Below are 19489 nucleotides of genomic sequence, written 5' to 3'. Positions count from 1 at the left end.
CGTTAATGACATATGACAGTCAGAGTGTGTGTGTACGATTTCCTAGCCACGAAGAACTGTAGGCTTTATTTCAATTTTTCCGTGTTATATAAATGCGAGAGATTATATTTCTTTTTGTTCTTTTTTTCATTTTGCATTCTTGCTCAAATATCTATATATATCTAAAATTATTCAACCACGTGTTAATCATTCGACCACGTGTTGGTTATTCGAACACGAGTTCGAAGACGACGCTTACACCGGGATAAAAAGATCTTCGGGAGCTTCGAAAAGTTTTTAACGCGTCATAGTGAAGTTACGACCGTCGTCGACTTTGTAATTCAAGATAAATTATCGTCGATCCGAACTTGCACGCGTCTTCGGTCATGCAACGCTGATTCGATAGGTTCGATGGGATGTTTTTGCGATTTCCCGTGAAAAACACGACCCCTCGTTGTTTCCTTTCCCTCTGGCGAGAAGTTTGGCGATTCGAGTTCGCCCGAGGCGCCATAAATTTCCGATTATAAAGGCGTCTGAGTTTTACTGACCGGTCGTAAAGAGGCTTTATCATAATCACGCTGGTACGTTCGATTTTATCTGACTGGAAATCCGCATGAGATCGCGAGCAAGGGGAAAAGACGCGAAAGGGGTTGGTGGTAACGACGTTTGCTGCGTCAACGACGCGGAAACTCCGCGGTAAAATTTGGGTCAGCATCGGTGGAACGAAAACGGTCGTCAATTTTTTTCCCATACCTTCGCGCGAGTCGTTCGAATCTCTCTGCCGGCCAGTGGGATTCTATGTTTTCGCCAACTCGACATCGTCTTCCTTATCGAACTCTCCGGTCTGTTCTCGTTAACGGGAGAGAACGGTCCTCCAGGGTGAACGATACAACGAATTTAGGAGATCGGAGATCGACTGCGGGAGGACTTCACTGTTCCGCTGTTATCTCGCTTATCGCAACTTTCGGCGGGACATTTTGCGGCCGGGAACATGGGAAGGAAATCCCGCGAAGAAAAGTTTTAGGAAGCTGCAATATGTTAATTAGTCTCAGGAACGTTATGCATACTTTCCCATTTTAGCTGACTGGTCCGTTCTTGCCGGAGAGTTGACAAACGTCTGCGATTATCTCTCTGGTTCAACTACAACACGGTATCTAACAGAGAAATTTAACGAAAGAATGGCGTTTATTACGTAGGTTCTTAGTAACTTTAATAATAAAATTTTCGTTTCAATATTCTCTGTCTTTCTTCAAAAACTTTGCTATTTCTCGCGTGAAAAATTTAAACGACTACGTGTATCCCGTAACAAATGTTCTTCCCCCATTCGCAACAGATTGTTTGAATAATACAAAAGTATGTTTGAATAAGTAATACGTAGTTTTAATCATTTCGTACAAACACTTTCGTCGTTACGGCTGTTAATTCTTCATGCAAATATGTAAACGAAGGTATTCGTTATAACTCGGTTCTCTATCCACTCTAATATTCTCCTTCCACATTCATTTGTCGGGGAGTACGTAATAAGTACGTGGAAGTGCGCGAGTTATGCACATACACTGTCGCCCGGAACTTTAGAATCAACATTTCTCGGCTATAACTAAAACATAAGAAATAGTTTCTAACTTAAAATGTTATTATGTGATTGAAATATCTTTGGGAGTCAGTGATCGAGCGAAACTAAAATAAAAACCTTACTATTTCGCGAACTTTTCGACGAAATAACATTTAAAAATGTTCAGCTTCGTCGAGTAATATGTAATTAAAGACAGTATGGTTAGAAATTGTATAAAATTGTGTTCGATCAAAGACTCATTAAAAAGTTCTATCATATCTTAAATTTTGTTTTTATGTAATAGTAAATATTTAAGATCATTTAATGTCACAAGTTTCATTTCACACTTTTTCGTTAAAATGTTTAGTTGGAACCTAAAGGCCTAGTCCTCGTATATGTAACAACAATCAGGAAATTGAAGTCGGGAGGTATAAACACCAACCGCTGTCTGGCGCACTAATTGAACTCCAGGTACCCATTGTTTACGCCCGCAATATTGACAAATACAAAAAGGTTACACGAGGGGCAGAACAGGGAGGAGCGAAACGGGGAGGGAACAGTTTTCGCGTGGTTTTTCGTTGCTATGATTTCAATACGGTAACTTCGCGCATGTTTACGTTCTCGATGACTCCAGCCATGTTGCATAGAATCAAATATAGTTGTTTACTTTGCGTACCGTGGGTTGGGCCAGTATTTATTTGCTTAGCGTTTTTACAATAAACTTATACAAACGAAAGATTCGTCGATAATTTTTGAAACACAAATATTTGCACTCTTACTATTTTATTTACAATTAATCCTTTCCTTCGATCGTGCCACTAATTACGTTTTTGATAACGTTCAAGCAAATGCTTTTGCAATTCTGCAAACAGCATCCAATAGTCGAAGTTTTCTACCTCGATGGCATAGTCTTTTCATCGTGAGCGATCAGTGTCGTGGAACTTGACCGTCCTCCAGCATATGCACTTTTATTCGATTCGCTTTCACGTACGAAAAACGTAAGTGTATACATCGAGCTCTCTAATCATGTGGTAACACATCGATCCTGTGGTTTGGCCTTTCGTGGAAATGTCAATATTTGCGACCAAAGCGTCGAAGCGGATTTATTGGCCAGCAAACAGTTCACCGGTTGGAGCTTATCAATATACTATCTCGTTGTTCAATCTTTCTCACTTCTCGCGCAACATACTGTACTTTACATAATCTTCCCTAACAAATATGTATTGGGATTAACGAGAAATTTAACAAACTCGTAACAGTAGGATCGAACAGTCAACGAAATCTGGAGAACACACAACTTGATACTAATTAGCTTAATTAAACGAACAAAATTTATGTTCGAATTTCCAGTGTACTAAACGATAATGTTACAATGGAAGTAACGTGGAAAAATATTAAATATTTCAAGTTACAAAGGCACATTTTTTTGTATTACTATTTACTTCGTATTTTTAATTTTTTCCATAAGAGCCATTTTAGCGTTTGCTAAAAATTCAACTATTCCTCGTCTTCTACGTCCATATATTTCTCGCAAATCAGGAAGAACGAGAGTCGAGGCGGACATTCTTAACAAAGGAGGATGCATATTGAACGAAATTCATTATTAATTGTCTCGACGTGTATCGCGGAGGACGCGTCATAGTGAATTTCGCTGTATTAAACAGGAGTTTTTCGCCGGCACGTTCGGTAAGTCGGGACCAACCCTCGCTGTAATAATAGTGGTCGCGGCTAAGTCCCACGGGTGCGGTGAGTAAGGGCCGTACCGTGGACCGACTTCGTAGTAGTTGGATCGCGCAAACTTTTGCTACCCTACTCGCGTAATTTTCGAAGTTATGTCGTTGCACGGCCGGCGTAATTGCTACGGAGTATATTATAAGCCGTTCGTGACCCGGACCCGCAATGTTTTTTAATTTCTCTCCCTCGTGCTCACAGCCGACGCACGGGCGAGCAGAAACCCCCGAAATCCGGGCCGAAAATGTTTCCTCGAATTCGATACCCCGTATCAGAAACGTAAATTATCGGTAAGAGTCTGTACTGTTATTATTACTGGTCTTTATTATATTTTGGAATTTTCTAAAGGTAATTTTACTCAAAATCAAGTCAGATTTATTATTGAAATTTACATTTTAACGTACATTTGTCTAGAGATAATTTACGTCTTGTAGACTATAACTGAAACCCGTAGTTAAATTCTTATTGCTGTAATACGTGTATATAGAATATCCCAGTTATTGTGAAGCAACCAAATTTTACTACTTGGAAAAGTAACTCGAAAATGTAGAGTAAGATTTTTTCGTAGGAAGCTTCGTTTTAGAGAAAATCGACGTTGAAAATGCGTAAGACACCCGTGAGTCCGTCTCAGCGGTGTAAGTAGAAACAATAAGTAATTGACAGACAAGTCGTAGACGTATCCGAGGAATATTCAAATTCAAATATCTCGAAGACTGAGCATCGTACAAAAAAAATGTATTTTACATTTTTTACTCAATTTTTTACGTAGAATTACCCCATTTACTGTCATATCCTATATACACACGCATATATGAAAAAGAGAAATTTTTTCCGTGTTTCTTTCTGCAAAAAAGAATATTTTCCTTCTTTGAAGGTTAAAAATTAGAAGTAGAAATATTCTGAATGTCTCGTCGGTGCTAATAATTGACTCAATATCATAAATCGGTCCATATACCTCGGAAATAAATCCCAAGTTAACATTTTGGCCATTTTTTCAGCGACGTAACGAACTCGTAAAGATGGCGGCGATCGTTCGCGAAAGTGTCCGCGGTACAAGGCGACGAAATCATTGTCCGCGTTCGCCCCTCTAATTTTAGAATCGCGAGAACGTACAATGTAAATTTATCGCGGATCGTCCGGGGATATATCTCCCGAAAGGAAAGAAATATGAGTCCCGACATCGATATTTCAACGAGCCGCTTCCAATACCGAAACCGTCCCTTATCGCGCCAATAAATATTTTTCATCGACTCCCCCACCCTCCCGTCCCGGGGCCGGAGTAATGAGTTATTTCCGGGAGACGATTAAAGCAAACGATGTGGATAAGATCATCCTCACGGAACACCCCTCTGTCGCGTCGTTCGTTTCGGTTCGCGGTCCTTCTTCTTTCTTCTTTTTGTTATTTTTCTTTTTTTCTCTCTATCCCCACCCCGAGCCACGCCGAGGGAACCCAGTCTCGCTTTGGAAACGTGGTCTCTCTGTTCCCTCTCGGCGGGACGCTACACACGAGAGCGAGAAGTTGCAGAGTGGCCCTTTATTTCCATTTTCGTTGCTTCCCTCGTGGCGCTGTTGCTCCCTATATTTATCTAATAGCGCTGCCTCCAGACCGCGGGGCTCTTTTCCTACACCGACAACCGGTTCACCGCAGCTGCGTATGGCTCCGGTTGCGCGTACTTTGCGCTTCCATTATACGGGCAGTTGCCTTTCCCGCTCTGCCGTGTCCTCGAAATAATTAAGAGTTCATTAAGGGAAGATTGATTGCGCTGTTTAGAGCCGGTCTCCAGCACGGTTCAATCCCTCTTCCGTATTCGCGCTAGCCCACCAACGTCTCTCCTCGTCTTTGTTCCGGCCGACGGCCTACAATCAAGCGACACGAAAATCTATGAATAAAGGTACCCCGGGTTGTTTATTAGTGGACGGATATTTCTACTCTCTTCTTTTTCTGATCGTTCCCCCGACACAATGACTGCGACGAGGCTGACGGGGGATCGATTATTTGTCAGCGGACAGACTTCTCGCATCGCGGTTTTTTTTCTAAGAGAAACTCGTTCCTCGTGAATTTCGAATCGTCTGTGCTTTACGGACCCGCTGGGGAGGTAATAGAGTCTATAATGGTGAAATTATTAAAATAGATAGATACGTATTGTCTTTTCGTTCGGTTCACAGAGAAAACAGTCGTCTCGTGGTTTAAATCGTGGCTTTTTTCCGTTTTCGACGCCTCGTGTGCATGCTTGTCAAGGGCGGAATTTAATCAAAAACGGTGTTCCGTCGGCAGAGGAGGGTCGTCAGGAACGAGAAAACCCTCTCGTCCGTTTCCATTTTACGTTAAGTCCTGGAACGTCTGCCGGATCTTCTTAACAATGCGAATAGTTTTGGTGTTCTCGATGGTCTTTGCATAGACGGCGTCATCCGACGTTATGAAAATAACGGCACTAGAAACGTAAAAGTTGCCACTTTTGTGCCGTCGACGGAGAATTATATCGGAAATAGTTTCGAGCCAGCTATGCGGCGCTGGGAGACCTGCAGGCCCGTGTCGAAACTTTCCCAGCGATACTGACATAGTTGACAGACTGCGGTATGTCAGCACAATAACTGCATATTATTTAGTCAGGTTGATTTGTCGCGCTGGCAGGAAAGTTTCGATGGAAACACGAATAAATAATACGATGGCCGCGCGATGATTCCCAATAAAATGGTCCATCCCGTGGTTTTTCCAACTCGCGTGCCGAGTTACACGCGACCAATGGAAATAACGAACAAAAAATTGACAATCCAAGGTTATTTTTAACAACGGCCAGGAACATTTTTCGGACCGTGGACGAACGTGAGTGCGCCAGCGACGTGCATTAAATTGTAAAACAAATAAACAATTCGAATAAATATTTTATCTTTCCTCGTCAAATGCGCGCGGATTACTCGCAATGTTTTTATATAAAATATTCGGGACACATGCGCGAGTATAATGGAAACGACAAAATATTTTTTACATTCTGAAGAGCAGAAATTGAAATTTTAAGAAAAATTGTGATACCTCTCTTTATTATTAATCAAGTATAACGAATTTAATTTGTGATATACAGGGTGTTCGGCCACCCCTGGGAAAAATTTTAATAGGGGATTCTAGAGGCCAAAATAAGACGAAAATCAAGAATACCAATTTATTGATGAAAGCATCGTTAAACAGTTATTAACGTTTAAAGTTCCGACCATAATGAAATTTTTTCTCGAAAATACGCAAGATTTCGGGGGTATGTCTATTCACCAAAAATGATTGTAATTGACCCCCGCAATCGAAAATAATTTTTTCAGAACGATTTGAAATTTTTTTTTTTCGTCGAAAAATTTAGGCACCTACCCCCGTCGATTTTTCTTAAAAATTCCTTTTTCATGTTTAGTAATTTTGTTTGACGCCCTACAGAAAAGTTGTCTAATACTTTTTTGTAGGTACCCATGAGCTCTACTTCAGAAAAAAGTTTCATTGAAATATATTCACAATTGTAGGAGTTATGGCTGTTTGAATATTTGACCATTTTTATGGGGTTTTTCTCATTTTGCGGGGTCAAGGACCAACTTTTCGAATATTTTTGCGATTTGTACATATTCCCCACTAAAATACGCGTAGTTTGCTTTTTTAAAAATTAAAATCGTCCAATCCGTTCAGAACTTATGACGTTTTAAAGATTCGCATGAAAATTCAGACAGATATTTCTGGCCAGAAATGATATTTTCGGTAAGGAATTTTTTTCTTGAAACTGAGTAGGATTTCGGGGGTATGTCTATTCACCAAAAATGATTGCAATTGACCCCCGAAACCGAAAATAATTTTTTTAGAATTAATTAAAAATTTTTTTTTCATTGAAAAATTTAGGCACCTACCCCCTGTCGATTTTACTTAAAAATTCCTTTTTCATTTTTAATAATTTTATTTGACGTCCTACAGAAAAGTTGTCTAATACTTTTTTGTAGGTACCCATGAGCTCTACTTCAGAAAAAAGTTTCATTGAAATATAGTCACAATTGTAGGAGTTATGGCTGTTTGAAAATTTGACCATTTTTATGGGGTTTTTCTCATTTTGCGGGGTCAAGGACCAACTTTTCGAATATTTTTGCGATTTGTACATATTCCCCACTAAAATACGCGTAGTTTGCTTTTTTAAAAATTAAAATCGTCCAATCCGTTCAGAACTTATGACGTTTTAAAGATTCGCATGAAAATTCAGACAGATATTTCTGGCCAGAAATGATATTTTCGGTAAGGAATTTTTTTCTTGAAACTGAGTAGGATTTCGGGGGTATGTCTATTCACCAAAAATGATTGCAATTGACCCCCGAAACCGAAAATAATTTTTTTAGAATTAATTAAAAATTTTTTTTTCATTGAAAAATTTAGGCACCTACCCCCTGTCGATTTTACTTAAAAATTCCTTTTTCATTTTTAATAATTTTATTTGACGTCCTACAGAAAAGTTGTCTAATACTTTTTTGTAGGTACCCATGAGCTCTACTTCAGAAAAAAGTTTCATTGAAATATAGTCACAATTGTAGGAGTTATGGCTGTTTGAAAATTTGACCATTTTTATGGGGTTTTTCTCATTTTGCGGGGTCAAGGACCAACTTTTCGAATATTTTTGCGATTTGTACATATTCCCCACTAAAATACGCGTAGTTTGCTTTTTTATAAATTAAAATCGTCCAATCCGTTCAGAAGTTATGACGTTTTAAAGATTCGCATGAATTTTCAGTGAAACATATCAACGCTATGGTCAGACATGAAATTTTCGGTAATGAATTTTTTTCTCGAAACTGAGTAGGATTTCGGGGGTATGTCTATTGACCAAAAATGCTTGCAATTGACCCCCGCAACCGAAAATAATTTTTCCAAGACGATTCGAAAGTTTTTTTTTCTCCCAAAACTTTCAGCACATACTCGAATTTTTTTTTCGAAAGTGGATAGGATTTCGAAAGTATGTGTAATGACCAAAAATAATTATAATTGACTCCTGCAACCGAAAATAATTTTTCCAGAAAGATTTGAAATTTTTGAATTTAATTGTTAATAACTTTTCAACGAAGCCTCCATCAACAAATTGTTATTCTTGATTTTCGTCTTATTTTGGCCTCTAGAATCCTGTATTAAAATTTTTCCCAGGAGTGGCCGAACATCCTGTATACGTTAATTTTTCGAAGAGAACGTTCACCTTAGTTTCTTGTATTCTTGCCACAATGAAACAGTTCAAATTACGACTCATATATTATGAAAGAATGTGAACGAAATAAGACCTATTTCGATAATCATCATCGAGTAACAGAGTTTTCGCGATATATTTAGACTCGTCCTGGGTAAGAATTACATTTGGAAGAGATGTGTCTTTTCTTTTCGGTCTGGACCGAAATGAATCAAAAGGAATCGACCCGGCTATCCAATTGTGTTCATCGAATCGACGTAACGCATTCTTCCTGGGCCGCGCTATTGGTAACGACCGACGAACAAATTTATGACTCATTTGCTAAAAACAGTCTATTTCCGTAGAGTCTTTCTACAAATCACGCGCATGGTAGACTGATTTAAGTGGCGAGGCTCTCCGGTGGATTTGACAATAAGATCGAACGAGAGATTCGAAAGAAGGATAGTTACCTTCGAAGACCGACTCCCATTACGGTTATTACACGTCGTCCGAAGTAACAAGAACCCGGTAGATTGCCTCAAATCACCGACTAGGATCCGCCTAGCAATCAAGCCACCCCGTTTTTCTCCATCCTGCCGATTCTAGCCTTCGTCTATAAGTTAACCCCCGCGCCACCCCCGCTCCGCGCCTGAAATCCATTATTGATCGTCGTTCTATAACGGACCTCGAATCGATAATTACGCTAATAAGATGCCCATGCAAGACATCGCGCCCGGTCTGGTTCGCAAGAAATTATGAATTGGCCTCCTAGCAGTTTTCCTCGAAACTCATCGATTTGACTACGCTGCCAGCGGATAGCCGTGGCCAGCTGCCCTAAATTCGAGGTCGATAGCAAATTCTATTTCTACCCCGAGACACAGCCACGCGTCAACCGTACGACGAGGAAAGTAATTAATATACAACGAGACCGAGAGAGACGGAACCGACGCCTCGCGAGCCTCGCATTACGTGCACTCGATAGTTGAAACGGGTTACATTGAAATCACCAATATTTTTGTCGACGTTATTTCATCGACGCTCTTTCGCCAACATCAACTTTCCATCAAAGTTCCATCGATGGTTTCGTGCATGGAATGTATTTAAATGGAAACGTCCACTCTCAGAAAATTTCTTTATTTTGCTTTATTTGCCGTAAAAGTACCTCTTAGCTTTGATGAGCAAAGTTTTGTAACCATATTACTTGTATACAGGTAGTCGTAGGAAATGTAAATCTGAGAATCAATTTCCATTATCAACGTTTACTTAGCTGCATACGGAGACGATACAACTGTACTTCCCGGTACACGTGTTTACAATTAGTTATTTGCTTGTAAACATAATTACATATGGGATCTGGTGGTTGTAGTTCATTACCTATATTAATATTCATATTCGAAATTAATTTCCTGGAGAAGCTATGACATGTACGTACACGAGTGCAAATTAAACACGCAGCACATAACTTCGTGTAATCAGGGCCGGTTTTAGGTGGAACGGTTAGGGGCGCTTCGACGAGAAACAAAAAACTAATATTGAACAACACCATTTCACCAGAGTATTCATATTAACTAACAAAACGGTTACTGGTAAAATTATTAACGACCTTTTCAGTCAAAAATTGCACCGTTTATTGTACGCTTGAATAAATTCTTGAAATATCGGAGTAATCGTTATTCAAGCGCGGGAATTCTTTTTTAAGCGTTTTCGATCACATAACTCGATGCTTCTGAAAAGGTCGCGTCCCAAAAGGTGGGTCATTGAACCTTCTGTACTGGATCGCGGTGTGGCACACCATTTATCAATACGGTTTTAGGTTCTCGCCAAAAAGAATTACTGGAAATGTAAATGCTTTTCAAATAAAACTTGATTTCCTGCAAAGTTACTACGCGAGTCTCGTATTTTCTCAAATTAATTTTAAATGAGATCTTAATATCGTTTAAATGTTAATTGATTTTAACTTATGTTAGAAACTCACAGAACGAATCGACTCTTAATTTCCCCACAGCAAAGTATATCGAATATTTTTGTAATTTGAGATTTCAATTACTAGTTTAACGCGGACGTAAATTCGATTTTTCTTCGCCGTGGACACGGCACAGTCCTGACAACGTCGTGGATTCAAAACGACGTTGTTGTTCTACCGGAAGAATAAACAACGTCGAGATATTCGATGCCGTGACACATTATTTTGAACCTCGGGGGCGAACGAAGTACCATCGTGTAAACCGTAAATTGAGAATCAAGCAATTTCAACCAGTCCTCGACCCTTCTGTCGCGCACTCTGTTTTCACCTATCTGCGCTTTTCTGTTCGTGCCGTTTCTCTGTCTCCCCTCCTTTTTTTTGGGGAGCTTTTTCTCGCTTTTTTTCCTTTTTTCCCCTTTTTTTTTTAAACTGCGCCCGAAAGCACGAAAAGCGAGCGCCGCATCGTATTTACACAGACACTGGCTGCTGACATTCAAGCGAGTAGGGGAAAGAGCAGCGGCCATTGTACTCCAGTGGGTCACACGCGAAATAGCCGCGGCGACGGGAGAAGGACAAACAACTATATGCGGACTTACTCGATTAAGGACGATTGAAACGAGTCCCGTTTTAGCCGTGACTCCTGCTGCACTCTGCGACTAACTTCGCGTGACGCGCAGACGTGTGAATCAACGTTCGGGTTTCCCTTGAATGAAGCGCCCACCGAGTACGAACTTACACCACCCTCCGTGACTATCAGATCGCAACACACAAAATGTCCGTTCAAAAGTTCGGCATTCTTCGACCAAATGATCGTTTCACGCTTTCGACGAAATATCTCGTAAATTTTATTTGTACTACTCGAAACGAACGGACTCATTTCTATGTTTCTCTGTACGACCTTAAAAACATTTTCCTTTTACATGACATCGAAATTAGTTTTTCGAGCTTTAAACAAAAACAGGAGTCAAATAGTCGATATTGAAAAGAGTCACTGAACTGCAGAATTGCAAATGTGATACATGAAACATGCTCGCCGTTATACTACTTTGGGAAAGCTCAGAACCGGCACTTCGTGTTCGTGACACATCACAATACTCGTTACGTCAAATCAGAAGTACCCGAATTGAACCGCCCAGCCAGTTTCACCCTACATTTCTCCGCTTATTTAACGGACGTTAAGCCGAAATCTACGAGTTATAACAACATGATCTCTAAACAATCGCGAGTACGAAAGCTCGTACTACCATTACGTAACATTCTAAACAGGCAATTTGAGAATTACTGACTTGAGTTATTCGAAGGCTGTGTTCTGATTATTTTTTGATTTCGTTTTAATAGACGCTGATAGTACCAAAGAAAAATTCAAGTAATATAATATTCGAAACTGCAAACACGTATCTCTGATAAATAATGCGATTTTGTTTCCCGTTTGTCGCGATTAAATTTAAGATCGATGGCAATGAGAGTACGTTTGGGGAAGAGTCTCTCGATGATCGTTAACGCGTTAATTCTGACACTGACGCTCGCAACAAGGGAAATTCTCTTTTTAAACTTACGTCGACGTATCGCGTGTCACAGACATCGTTACAAAATCCAGTTCGAGTTGAAATATTCAAGCTGTCAAGTACGGGAGTTACTTCGTAACTCTGGTAAAAAGAATCGATTCCTATTTCTGAGTCTTCTTAAAGTTTATGACATCGAAAGCACATCTATAAAATTCGCTATTCAAAATCGACAAAGTACGTTTGATAAACCAATGAACATTGTAAAATGTTTTCTTTATTCAAATTATATTGCATACTCGCTACTGTGATATTATTAATAATTCGTTAACCTTTGAAGTAAATTTCAAGCAAAAATATATACGATCCTTTCGCAAGTGTGTTAATCAGCAGTAAATGTTTTAGTTAATCGCGTCGCGTGCTTTCGCAGTGAAAAAAAATGTCCAAGTACGTCCATTTTTCGAGCCGAGACGCGAGGAAAGCACTTTAAGTAAATTCCTTAGTCCGTAGCCGATAGCACGGCTTGAAATAGAACGCAATTAAGCCGAATCGGCATTCTGATGCACATCTTACCGGCAATCGGGTTTATAGACCCCGCGCAGACACGATTGGCTGCGCTGATCAGAGCGCGTCTGCATTTGATAGATGCCAAGCGCGCGGCGCGAACGTAATTCAATTCGACAGAGCTAGACGGGAGCTGTTCAATGGACATAAACTGTGCAGGCTCGTGATTAATGTTCCCTCAGCTTTTATTGCTGTCACTTTATCGATCTATAAATAATGTTGCTTTCCTATTCAAAGGATCCTTTCGATCGGATGTACGTACCTACAGTTACTCGCATTCGTACACTATAACGGTGATTCGCTACAAATAAAATGTTTCTCGTTTCTGAAACTGATATGAATCTATTTTGTCATACATTAAGATATTTAAGGGTTTATGTTTGAATAAACTGAAAGTAAAACTTTTCAACGATCCTGGCACGTTGGATACACTGATTCTCGTGTGATTAGCGAAGTGCAAGATGGGTGATCGCTTGGAGGGGGAAAACACGTATTATTGCCTTTATTATTATTGTATAGTGTTTATAATTGGTTCCTCTCTATCGGTTTCGTAATTGGGCATTACTAACCTCATTTATATTAAAAAAAAATTATTTTGTAAATAGAAATAACAGAGTGTAATTGAAAAGAAAATTTGGGTGAAAATAAATGGAAAAAATTCTCATAAGAAACAAGTTCCATCTAGTTTATAGTGAATCACCATTATAGTGTGGGAATACCGAGACTTGTAGATGTATATTGAGCAGGATCGCGTAACAATAGTGAATTGCAACGGGTCGGTGCATGGTTTAGATGCGCGCAAGAAGATAGCGCGGAAAGGGAGAGATACGCGGACAGGGGTAGGAAAAATGTGCAGGGCCACAGTTACGGTGATAAATCACCCTCGATCTTACTCGGGAGATCCTTTCAGGTTCTTGTTAGCGAAACGTCGCTCTTCCGGGATACCGTAGAAAGGGGTCGAGGGAGAGAGATTCGTGGTTTAGGAATGGTAAAGATTCTCTATCCCCTGGACGGGATGCAGTTCTTCGTACGCAACAAAACATTACAAGATTCCAGGTGATGCTACCGGTAATCCTACTTGACTAACATGAGCTAAGCGACGTCGCCAGCGTCCTCGCGGCTCCGGAAGAAAAATTACAGACGGGGCACGCGAGTGTGTGCAGGGGTTGTTCGAGAAAAGATAAAAGAAGGAGAGCACTTTCGATAATTAAAGTGCCGCGTTGGCGTCAACCACGTTGGCAGCTGCGAAACACGGCAAGGTTTAAACGCTCCTTAATCCCTTCCCTCGACTGTCCTAACAACTTCGCCCCTATTTATTCTCGCGAGTTTGCCGAATCCACGACCGAACGGAGACGCGTCCGCCCGGAAGCCGCGAAATTCGTTTGGGAATTCAACGATCCGCGACTAATAAAGAGCAGACGCTGCAAGAACGTTAGGCGTATCGGTTATACCACGGAACGATTAATTTATTTTCCAGTCGAATGCTCGGATAGTTAAAAATTTTTCATATTTTGTTCGTATCTTTGTTAGTCGAGTTAAATTTTTTGACAGATCGAGCCAATAACCGTAATCGAAACGTTTCTATTCGTCAATTTACCCGTGTGACAATTTGAACGAAATTACTTATTCGACACTTCCTTGCTTGTAATTCTCACTGTAATCACGCAATTCTGTCACGCTACGAATGAAGTTCTATACTGACTACTGTTTTTATAACTTTTGTTACGCTTTCGTGAGAATATTAATAATGAATTTGTAACATTTTCTCAACGAAAACGAGTTCTGTGTTTTATTATTTGGAATTATGAACTTATTAACATCCTGGTTTACATTCCCCGCTCATAAAAGTCGCGTCCAATAAATACCGAAAGGCGATCGTCGAAGCATTTAACGCCGTTGCTATTATAAAATTTTACCTCGCTATCTAAAATTGCATTTGGCACGGTTGAAACGTTCCAATAGGGTTTGGCGGACGGTCGAGGAACGTGTAGTATTTACCGTGTTCCATCTTCAAATTTTCTACTTAAACTTCGCTCGTGGACTGTACAGGGTGGACAGTGGGAAATAGAACGAAGCCGGTGACCGCTACAGCGAGCTCCGGGAGCGGAGTAAAAACTTTTCTTATGGAAACTAAGCGAGGGTTATTATTTCACAGAACTGACGCTGTTCCAGCGTCTCATTGAGGAGTCGTCGGCGTGCAATCGGCACCAAGCGTGTTTTACCGATGACCAGCAAGGTTGCTATTCTAACGCGCCTTTCGAAACTTAACTCCGCGAATTGTGTTATTCAAATACGTTGCTATTTCCCGACGCGTTTTACGGCTCCAAAACAACGAAACCGTAACGAAAATCGTTTCCCCTTTTCGCTGTTAAACAGCGTCTCTGGCTGAAAATTTTGCGTTATTCCACTTCGCTATTGACAACACGATTGTCGGACAAGCAATCACGGGATTTGAATAACTATTTCACCAAATCATGACACCACCGATTAGGTAATTTACGAAAGAGTTAAAGTCGAGCTTAATATTAAGTTTTTACTAATATCTACTGATTAAATTTCTTCTCGCAAACTATTGGTAATTGGTTCTGGGCGAATGTAAGGCTGATTATTATTGTTGCGTTGCGCGTATAAGTGTAAAGAAAGCGACAGCCGCTGTTTACACGCACGCAGACTCCGAGCGTTTCATTTCCTCGGGCTTAATTAACCACTGTGATCGTTACCTACACGCGCAGCCCGCTATTAACGGTTTAATTAGCATAAGTTTTCATTTGTAGGATTACAGCGCACCGAAGATCTGCTAGCTGCGAAAAGTAGTGTGGGGGGGGGGGGGGGGGAATTGCTAGCTCAGGAGAGAAAGAACGGTCCGTTTTTCACCCTGAAAATGACTCATTTTTGCATTTTCGTGGATTAAGCTCGAGCTCTTGGCAATTATCTGTTGTTCAAAGATTCTGTGAAATCGCCTTATACGAACGTTACTTGGAAAACTGAAGGATATTATTTTATATCGTGCGATTTCCTGAACAAAGAGTAATATTTTGCGTACATTTATTGTCATTGAATTTGCAACGTTTGTTTTACACCGGTAGCTTTTTTAATCCAGACTCTCGTTATTCGAGCAACGTCAAGAAAATGGAGCCGCCCCGGCAATTTAGCGGAAGTAACGAGTCCGTTATTTCGTTAAGTTGTCACTCGTTGCACCGTCGTGTCTACGTAAAACTTCTTCCGGTAAGGCTGTCACGTTCAGTAGGTCCAACAGACGTGCCCGTGACACCAAACTCGAATGGATTGGTCCGTGGATCAGACACCGAAGAGAAACGAGGTGTAGCGAGAGGGGGACGGGGGCGCCTTGTGTGCTCCCCACTCAAACTATTTATTCCGGCACAAATCGCATTACCAACTTCAACTGCAAAATTGACTTCGCCCAACTTTTACGACGCCTTCGCTCTTACGCCACTTCGACGCCACCCGCACGGTCAGAACTTCAACTTGTACGAGGGTTTACCAAACTCAGTTTAAGAAGAAGAAGAACTGTTTCAACCAGAGAGGGACGCATCTTGCGGGACTTTCTCTCTTACCCTGTCGATATAAAATCGTGCGACGCTAGGATGCGACGGAATGGCAGTTCCGAAGTTCGAGCCGCTGGGAATAACGAACAGTATCGCCTGTAAATTGCTTTATTTTTGTTTTTTCGCCCTCTTCCATTAACCCTAACGGAGAAAGTGTGGAGAGATCATGACCTTCGAGAGTCTCAACTTACGACTCGATTTGAGTCGCGTTTAATATTTACGCTGACGGTTTTTCCTCCAAATTTTGCACGTTCGTAAATCAATACCTCGGTCATTAATTTTGCAAATTTTCATCATTACGTTCATCATAATTTTAATCAAACTTGATTCTACATAATATTGTCAAATCTTTAGAAGGATTAAATTTTGAATCTAACGAGGGTATTGTTAACATGATTTTTAACGAGACTATAGAAAATAATCCACGAGAAACTATACTAGTTCCGCAACATTCAACGCCCGTATGTCGCATGGCAAAATAGAGCTAGTCGAGAAACGGTTTCCGCTTTGCTCGAGCGGTGTTCAAAGTTTTAAGTTAATAGAGATAACTCTTCGTTACTCCAGGGGGACAAACAAAATCGCTTCTGGTGAAAAATGGTTTGTTTACGATACTCGTGAGCGATCAGGAAAGTCTCGATCGAGAAGAACGAGCAAAATACATACGAAAAACATCGCCCTGTTTGGAAAGAATAATCGTTTCGATATAGTCGCGAAGTGCAGTGTTTGTTCGTTGTACGTGGCTGTTTAAAATCTAAAAGGACGCAATAAACATCAACTGCTTTCACGTTTGCATTGTTATTACGTAAAGAATTCCCATTAGTAGTTCCTATTAATGGAAACTGTTGTTGTTATTTCGTTTTTCTCTCGTGGGAATTGATTTTACGCGAATTAATTGGCTCGCAAGTTGCTCGCTGCGAATATAATTTCGCGTGGAGAATACGTTTTCACTTTCAACAAGAAAATGCGTGCAGACGCAGAAACGTACAACATGCTTTATAAAACAAGTGATTTATTATAGTTTTATTAAATTAGGTGTTCTGTAAACGTGATTTATACAATATTAGTGACGAATGCCTTGCATATTCATTCGAGTATACCTTCTTAAAGTTAAAAGATAAGGTGATAATGATCTTCGACGAAAAACAAGTTCGAGTTTACGAAAACCGATTAACGAAAATGGTTCTATCGAACGAATACACAGCATGACTTGAATAAAGTTTCATGCGAAAAGATTGTTGCGGAGGCAGACGTGCACGCAAGAGGATCTTCTACGAGACGAGAAGCAGAAATATATAATATAAAAACGGGAAGAAGTATTAACAATCGCTTGGAAAGATATACAATTACTCGGCAGATTTCGCTAGAATTGAAGGACAGCTAAAAATAAAGGATTCGTTAAATATAGTAAAATATTTTCGATAAACGTATGTATCTCAAAAATTTGATTAATTACATTTCTAATAGAAAACATTTTTTGCTACGTATAAAGATCTGCTGACGTATGAATTAAAAAACTGAATATTCTGGAAATTACTAGTCGTTCATTAAAACTTTTATTTCTTTTAACGAATTCTGCCAACTCCTTAAGTTTGACATCTTTCGTCAAGACCGGGGCGACCTAAATAATTTCGGAGACCGTTTAGCGAGGAAAACGAATTTCAAAATGTGGTTGAATTCGGTGCATTCGAATCTTATTATAGAACGTCCTCGAAATGAAGGACACTTTCGCCGAATGTCTGTTTTAAATACATTCTAATGTAAATAAAAAAAATGCAGCGAAGGCCAACGTGCTAAAAAACCATATTTATAGCCTTCCACCAAGTAGTGTTATTCATAATGACAAGCAATTTACTGATTTCGTTGATTCAATCGCTTTTTACTCGAGTAGCGCTGCTTACCAGATGTGAATGAACCGATTCTTGACTCACTGTAACTAATACAAATGCGCTAGTTTTTGTTTTAATTCCACCCGGTGTGTTGCGTAAGACAAAATAGAGAATTTATTATAAGTAATTGTATAAAATTCTAAGTAAATTGTGTAACTAGAAAAGTTGCCTTGAGACGTGTTTTCTATAAACAAATATTTCAAAACTTTTCTCGACTACCTTCCTTTTTAATAGATCGAAAAGTAAAAACTATCACGTCATGATCGATGATTAAACAAATTACACACAGTTTCGCTGCAACGATCGAAGCTTGGTCGAATCTTTTTCGTAACGTAGAACGAAGGGCTGGCTGAAAACGTGTACCCGTATTTCACGATAATACTGGTTAACCATACGTTTGTCTTCTCATTCGGCTTAATCGTGACCGGCCAGGTGATTTATGATTTCCATTTCTTCTCGGCAAATACAGTTGTGCCGGCTAGACGCGGCAAGGCGTGTAAAGCAATTACGAGTCGAAATCGCGGGAGGCCGAAAAAAAAAATTAGACGCTGCTCGCAATGAAAAGTGTGAAGATTATGAGAGTATTGCGTGATCCGACCGTAACGGTTGGAAAACAGTTTCGACGCAGGTATTTTTTTTATTAACCGTAACACGTGACGTCATCCAAGTCGGCGTCATTCTCCCGGAATGCTCGATGACACATTTCGATTCGATATACCGATCGTAGCTTCTTTGCAAATAAAACGGAAAAACTCAAATTTATGTTAATTTCCTTCCTCGGTTGTTTCAGTGTCGACTAAATTTCGAAGGCGTGAAATCTGGGAAACGTGCCGGCCATTTTTGATTTCCCAAGCAATCGATTCGATTATTATTAAACTTTCTATTCACGATTGTTGTAATTATGCATGCCGAATTTGCAGCCCATTCATCGTATTGATACATATATTGCCCAACGGTCGATCGACTATCTTCTAATAATTGTGGTAATTATTTGATTATACGCAATTGCGCGCCAAACGTTAACGGACCAAGGTGTTTACTTGTCAATTTGCATTAACCATCGAGGTCTCTCTGCCGACCAGCATCGAATAATTTGTAAAATAACTTCTGTTTGTAAATGATCTTCGAGACAATACTTTATTTATTACCCTCGAAGTCTCTAATTTTTAATACCTTGTATTATTCTTCCAAAAGTCAGGAATAATTAGGATCGTACAGACGCGAAACCGCGACTGCACGATACATTTCAACTTGCGTACAACTTGATTCCGTGTGCCTTCGGAACAATTGTGCATTTTCATCCGATATAACCGACCCGCAATTAAAGCGGCGATTAAAAGGCTGGAACTTAAAACACGAATGCGAAGACATGGAAAACGTAATTGACTAAGCATCGTTCCGTAACCCTCGGGTTTTAAACCGCAAAGTTTTAATTTGCGCGAGAAGGATTCCGTAATCGAAGACAAACGTAATAACTTTCGTTGTATTTGAGAATTTGCACGAAAATAGTTCCCGGGCTCTGTTTCAGGTGGGCGTGTACCGTTTCCAAATAGCTGATCCAGTTTCTGATCACGCAGTGGC

General features: G+C 40.0%; 1 protein-coding gene across 3 annotated transcripts in view; it reads left to right on the top strand.

Annotated features, from left to right (window-relative positions):
* The window catches only part of Bru3 (CUGBP Elav-like family member bruno 3), a 714599-nt gene that overhangs the window by 177543 nt on the left and 517567 nt on the right, over window positions 1-19489 (top strand). The gene's annotated exons all lie outside the window — the stretch shown is intronic.

The sequence above is a fragment of the Colletes latitarsis genome, chromosome 10, assembly GCF_051014445.1.
Source record: "Colletes latitarsis isolate SP2378_abdomen chromosome 10, iyColLati1, whole genome shotgun sequence".
NCBI lineage: Eukaryota > Metazoa > Arthropoda > Insecta > Hymenoptera > Colletidae > Colletes > Colletes latitarsis.
Note: the sequence above shows the minus strand (reverse complement) of the source record. Positions and strands in the feature narration are given on the sequence as shown.